Raw genomic sequence first — 7,074 nt, 5'->3', positions numbered from 1 at the left:
TTTTTTAAAACGGTAGCATAGTATCTAAGAATATGGATTCCAGAACTACATTATCTGGGTTCAATTCCAGTTTCTGCTACTTACTTGTTGTGTGTCTTGGGTAAGTTACATAATGGCTTTGAACCTCAGTTACCTCATTCATAAAATGTGGACGACAAAATTTACCTCATAAGGTTTTTGTGGGCAGTAAATTAATTAAAATTTTTAATGTAATTAGAACAATGACACCACTTAGTACAATTCTAACAATTGTTAATGTTATTCCTGAACCAGTTATTTGAATGGTGACATATTAGGAGAGAGATGGAGGAGTTGGATAGAATCTGAAAATTTATCCGCGTTTGAATATGGGCTCCTCTCTCTTTTTTTTTTAATTCATTTTATTGAGATATATTCACATACCATGCAGTCATAAAAAACAAAGCGTACATTCGATTGTTCACAGTATCATTACATAGTTGTGCATTCATCACTAAAATCAATCCCTGACACCTTCATTACCACACACACAAAAATAACAAGAATAATAAAGTGAAAAAGTGCAATTAAAGTAAAAAAGAACACTCCTTTGTTTCTTTGGTTTCTTTTTTCCTTCCCCCATTTTTCTACTCATCCATCCATAAACTAGACAAAAGGGAGTGTGGTCCATATGGCTTTCCCAATCACATTGTCACCCCTCATAAGCTACATTTTTATACAATTGTCTTTAAGATTCATGGGTTCTGGGTTGTGGTTTGATAGTTTCAGGTATTTACTGCTAGCTACTCCAATTCACTAAAACCTAAAAAGGGTTGTCTATATTGTGCATAAGAGTGCCCACCAGAGTGACCTCTCAGCTCCTTTTGGAATTTCTCAGCCACTGAAGCTTATTTCATTTCCTTTCACATCTCCTTTTGGTCAAGAAGATGTTCTCCATCCCACGATGCTGGGTCTACATTCCTCCCCAGGAGTCATATTCCACGTTGCCAGGGAGATTCACTTCCCTGGGTGTCTGATCCCACGTAAGGGGGAGGGCAGTGATTTCACCTTTCAAGTTGGCTTAGCCAGAGAGAGAGGGGCCACGTCTGAGCAACAAAGAGGCATTTGGGAGGAGGCTCTTAGGCACAATTATAGGGAGGCCTAGCCTCTCCCAAGGGCAAGTCCTGTGGTAGAGGGCTCAACCCAGCAAACCACATGTCTGTGAGCACATTAGCAACCATCGAGATGGGGAAGCCCAATACTCCTACATTCTCCACCAGCTCCTCAAGGGGCCTTTGCATAATTTTTTCATTGTTTTTTTTAATTAACTTTTTTTTTAAATCAACTATATAAAAATAGAAATATAAAAAAAATTAAAAAAACATACAATATAAAAACATTTCAACAGACCATAACAAGGGACTAAGAAGAGACAACTAACCTAAGATAACTACTTTTTTTTTATTAAATTCAGTTTTATTGAAATACATTCACACACCATACAATCATCCATGATATACAATCCACTGTCCACAGTATGATAACATAGTTGTGCGTTCATCACCACAATCTATCTCTGAACATTTTCCTTACATCAGAAAGAACCAGAACAAGAATAGAAAATAAAAGTGAAAAAAGAACACCCAAATCATCCCCCCATCCCACCCCATTTGTTGTTTAGTTTTTATCCCCATTCCTCCACTCATCCATACACTAGATAAAGGGGGTGTGATCCACAAGGTCTTCACAATCACACTGTCACCTCTTGTAATCTACATTATTATATTATTGTCTTCAGGAGTCCAGACTGCTGGGTTGGAGTTTGGTAGTTTCAGGTATTTACTTCTAGCTATTCCAATGCATTAAAGCCTAAGAGGTGTTATCTATATAGTGCATAAGAATGTCCACCAGAGTGACCTCTCGACTCCATTTGGAATCTCTCAGCCACTGAAACTATTTCGTCTCATTTTGCATCCCCCTTTTGGTCAAGAAGATACTCTCAGTCCCACGATGCCGGGTCCACATTCATTCCCGGGAGTCATACTCTGCGTTGTCAGGGAGATTTACATCCCTGGGAGTTGGGTCCCACGTAGTGGGGAGGGCAGTGAGTTTACCTGTCGAGATGGCTCAGTTAGATAGAGAGAGGGCCACATCTGAGCAACAAAGAGGTACTCAGGGGGAGACTCTTAGGCACCATTACGTACACCTTTAGACTCTCCTTTGTGGTAATGGGCTTCATAAGGGCAAGTCCCATGCTCAAGGGCTCAGCACATCAAACTGCCAGTCCCAATGTTTGTGACAACATCAACACCAGTCCAGGTGAGGATGTCCAATACATCCGCACCTTCCCCCAGGTCCTCGGGGCTGGGGAGGGGGAGGCTGTAAATATATTTTTTACTATCTGCCCAAATTACTCTAGGATGTGTCACTATTTCACTCCAGCCTATACTAACCTACCGTATCTTACTTCCTATTCAAACTAACCTAAGATAACTACTTTACTTCCAACATGTTCCTATTCTACCCCAAGAAAGTAATCTAATATAGCAACATTTCTGTGAACTTGTTCCTACTATACCCATCAGAAATTAACAGACCATAGTCATTTCTGGGCATTCCCAGAATGTTAAATTTACTCACAATAGCTTATCTGTTCTTATTGGATTTTGTTCTCCCTTCCTTAATTGCTCTCTATCACTAGTTCCCCTACATTCTACATTATAAACCATTTGTTTTACATTTTTCAGTGTTCACATTAGTGGTAGCATATAATATTTCTCTTTTTGTGCCTGGCTTATTTCGCTCAGCATTATGTCTTCAAGGTTCATCCATGTTGTCATATGTTTCATGACATCGTTCCTTCTTACTGCCGTGTAGTATGCCAATTGTGTGTATATACCACATTTTATTTTTTTATTTTTATTTTTTTAATTTAATAGATTTTACTTTGAAATAAATTAAATCTTACAGGAAGAGTTGCAAAAACAGTACAAACCCCATGCGCAGAACTCCAGCATACCCCCACCCCCCTCCCGATACCCGGATCCACCACCGGTAAAATCCTGTCACAACACCATTTCTTTCTTTCCCTCTCTCTCTCCGTCCCTCCCTCCCTATCTATCATCCATCGTCTATTGCTCTGTCCTCTGAACATATGAGAGCAAGCTGCACACATCTTTGAACAAACAATATAATTCACATATACCTTTCCCATGGACAAGAACATTCTTTTATGCAATCTCATTAAGTGCAGCTAAGAAGTTCAAGAAATTCAACATTGGTACAAAGCTTACATTCTATATTTCCTTTTTTTTGTGTGTGTGTGTCCCATCTGTGTCCCTCTGAGCCTCCTCTCCTCCATCATCAGATCCCATCCAGGATCATCCTTGGCATTTAATTGTCATCTATTTAGACATTTTTTTGTTAATAACCACATTTTATTTATCCACTCATCTGTTGAAGGACGTTTGGGTTGTTTCCATCTCTTGGCAATTGTGAATAATGCTGCTATGAACATTGGCGTGCAGATAACTGTTCACGTCACTGCTTTCAGATCTTCCAGGTATATACCAAGAAGTGCAATCACTGGATCAAAGGGTAACTCTATATCTAGTTTTCCAAGGAACTGCCAGACTGACTTCCAGAGTGGCTGAACCATTATACAGTCCCACCAACAATGAATAAGAGTTCCAATTTCTCCACATCCCCTCCAGCATTTGTAGTTTCCTGTTTGTTTAATGACAGCCATTCTAATTGGTGTGAGATGGTATCTCATTGTGGTCTTAATTTGAATCTTTCTAATAGCTAGTGAAGCTGAGCATTTTTTCATGTGTTTCCTGGCCATTTGTATTTCCACTTCAGAGAACTGTCTTTTCATATCTTTTGCCCATTTTATAATTGTACTGTCTGTAGCATCGTCATTGAGTTGTAGGATTTCTTTATATAGGCAAGATATCAGTCTTTAGTCAGAAACATGGTTTCCAAAAATTTTTTCCCATTGAGTTGTCTGCCTCTTTACCTTTTTGACAAATTCCTTTGAGGTACAGAAACTTCTAAGCTTGAGCAGTTCCCATTTATCTGTTTTTTCTTTTGTTGCTTGTGCTTTGGGTGTAAAGTCTAGGAGTGGCCGCCTAATACAAGGTCTTGAAGATGTTTCCCTACATCATCTTCTAGGAGATTTATGATACTGTCTTTTATATTGAGGTCTTTGATCCACTTTAAGTTAATTTTTGTGTAGGGTGTGAGGTAGGGGTCCTCTTTCATTCTTTTGGTTATGGATATTCAACTCTCCCGGCCCCATTTGTTGAAAAGACTGTCATATCCCAGTTCAATGACTTTGGGGACCTTATCAAAGATCAGTCTGCCATAGATCTGGGGGTCTATCTCTGAATTCTCAATTAGATTCCATTGATCAATATGTCTATCTTTGTGCCAGTACCATGTTGTTTTGACAACTGTGGCTTTATAATAAGCTTCAAAGTCAGGGAGTATAAGTCCTACCATTTCATTTTTCTTTTTTAGAGTGTCTTTAGCAATTCAAGCCATCTTCTCTTTCCAAATAAATTTGATTACTAGCCTTTCAAAGTCTGCAAAGTAGGTTGTTGGAATTTTGATTGGGATTGCATTGAATCTGTAGATGAGTTTGGGTAGAATTGACATCTTAATGACATTTAGCCTTCGTATCCATGAACATGGAATATTTTTCCATCTTTTAAGGTCCCCTTCTATTACTTTTAGTAGAGTTATGTAATTTTCTTTGTATAGGTCTTTTATATCTTTGGTTAAGTTTATTCCTAGGTACTTGATATTTTTAGTTGCTATTGAAAATGGTGTCTTTTTCTTGAGTGTCTCTTCAGTTTGTTCATTTCTAGCATATAGAAACATTACTGACTTATGTGCATTAATCTTGTATCCCGCTACTTTGTTAAATTTGTTTATTAGCTCTAGCAGCTGTATCATCGATTTCTCAGGGTTTTCCAGATATAAGATCATATCATCTGCAAACAATGACAGTTTTACTTCTTCTTTTCCAATTTGGATGCCTTTTATTTCTTTGTCTTGCTGGATTGCCCTGGCTAGCACTTCCAGCACAATGTTGAATAACAGTGGTGATAGCGGGCATCCTTGTCTTGTTCCTGATCTTAGGGGGAAGGCTTTCAGTCTCTCACCATTGAGTACTATGCTGGCTGTGGGTTTTTCCTATATGCTCTTTATCATATTGAGTAAGTTGCCTTCAATTCCTGTCTTTTGAAGTGTTTTTATCAAAAAGGGATGTTGTATTTTGTCGAATGCTTTTTCAGCATCTATTGAGAGGATCATTTGATTTTTCTCTTTTGATTTGTTAATGTGTTATAACACATTGATTGATTTTCTTATGTTGAACCATCCTTGCATGCCTGGAATGAACCCCACTTGGTCATGGTGTATGATTTTTTTAATGTGTCTTTGGATTCAATTTGCAAGTATTTTGTTGAGGATTTTTGCATCTATATTCATTATGGAGATAGGCCTATAGTTTTCCTTCTTTGTAGCATCTTTGCCTGGTTTTGGTATTAGATTGATGTTAGCTTAATAAAATGAGTTAGGTAGTGTTCCATTTTCTTCAATGTTTTGAAAGATTTTAAGTAAGATTGGTGTCAGTTCTTTTTGGAAAGCTTGGTAGAATTCCCCTGTGAAGCCATCTGGCCCTGGGCATTTATTTGTGGGAAGCTTTTTGATGACTGGTTGGATCTCTTTGTTTGTGATTGGTTGGCTGACGTCTTCTGTTTCTTCTCTGGTCAGTCTAGGTTGTTCATATGTTTCGAGGACATTGTCCATTTCCTCTACATTATCCAGTTTGTTGGCATAGTGTTGTTCATAGTATCGTTTTATAATTTTTTTAAATTTCTTTGGGAGCCACAGTAATGTCAACTTTCTCATTCATTATTTTGTTTACATGGGTCTTCTCTATTTTTGATTTTGTCAGTCTAGCTAGGGGCTTGTCAATCTTGTTGATCTCAAAGAACCAACTTTTGGTGTTATTTATCCTCTCTATTGTTTTTTTTTTCCCTATGTCTTTTATTTCTGCTTTAATCCTTGTTATTTCTTTTCTTCTACTTGGTTTAGGATTGGTTTGCTGTTCATTTTCTAGCTTCTTCAGCTGATCCAATAGTTCTTTGATTTTGGCTCTTTCTTCCTTTTTAATGTATGCGTTTAGTGCTATAAATTTCCCCCTCAGTACTGCTTTTGCTGCATCCCATAGGTTTTGGTATGTTGTGTTCTCATTTTCATTCATCTCTATATATTTAGCAAATTCTTTTCCTATTTCTTCTTTAACCCACTGATTGTTTAGGAGCGTGTTGTTTAACCTCCAGGTATCTGTGAATTTTCTAAGTCTCTGATGGTTATTGACTTCTAATTGTATTCCACTGTGGTCAGAGAATGTGCTATGTGCTTTGAATAATTTGAATTTTTTTAAATTTATTGAGGCTTGTTTTATGTCCCAGCAGATGATCTATTCTGGAGAAAGCTCCGTGAGCACTAGAGAAGAATGTGTATCCTGGTGATTTGGTAGGTTATGTTCTATATATGTCTGTTAAATCCAATTCATTTATCAGATTGTTTAGGTTTTCAGTTTCCTTATTGGTCTTCTGTCTGGTTGATCTATCTATAGGAGAGAGTGATGTGTTGAAGTCTCCCACAGTTATTGTGGAAACATCAACTGCTTGCTTCACTTTTGCCAGTATTTCTCTCATGTATTTTGTGGCACCTTGATTGGGTGCATAAACATTTATGATTGTTATTTCTTCTTGTTGAATTGCCCCTTTTATTAGTATGTAGTGACCTTCTTTGTCTCTCAAAACATCCCTGCATTTAAAGTCTATTTTATCTGAGATGAATATTGCTACTCCTGCTTTCTTTTGGCTGTAGCTTGCATGAAATTTTTTTCCATCCTTTCACTTTCAATTTCTTTGTGTCCCTGTGTCAGAGTCTCTTGTATGCAACATATTGATGGTTCATTTTCTTTGATCCATTCTGTGAATCTATATCTTTTAATTGGGGAGTTTAATCCATTTACATTCAATGTTATTACTGTGAAGGCATTTCTTGAATCAGCCATCTTATCCTTTGGTTTAT

The sequence above is a fragment of the Choloepus didactylus genome, chromosome 7 (genome assembly GCF_015220235.1).
Source record: "Choloepus didactylus isolate mChoDid1 chromosome 7, mChoDid1.pri, whole genome shotgun sequence".
Classification (NCBI taxonomy): domain Eukaryota; kingdom Metazoa; phylum Chordata; class Mammalia; order Pilosa; family Megalonychidae; genus Choloepus; species Choloepus didactylus.
The sequence above is the reverse complement of the archived record's forward strand: the minus strand, read 5'-3'. Positions refer to the sequence as shown.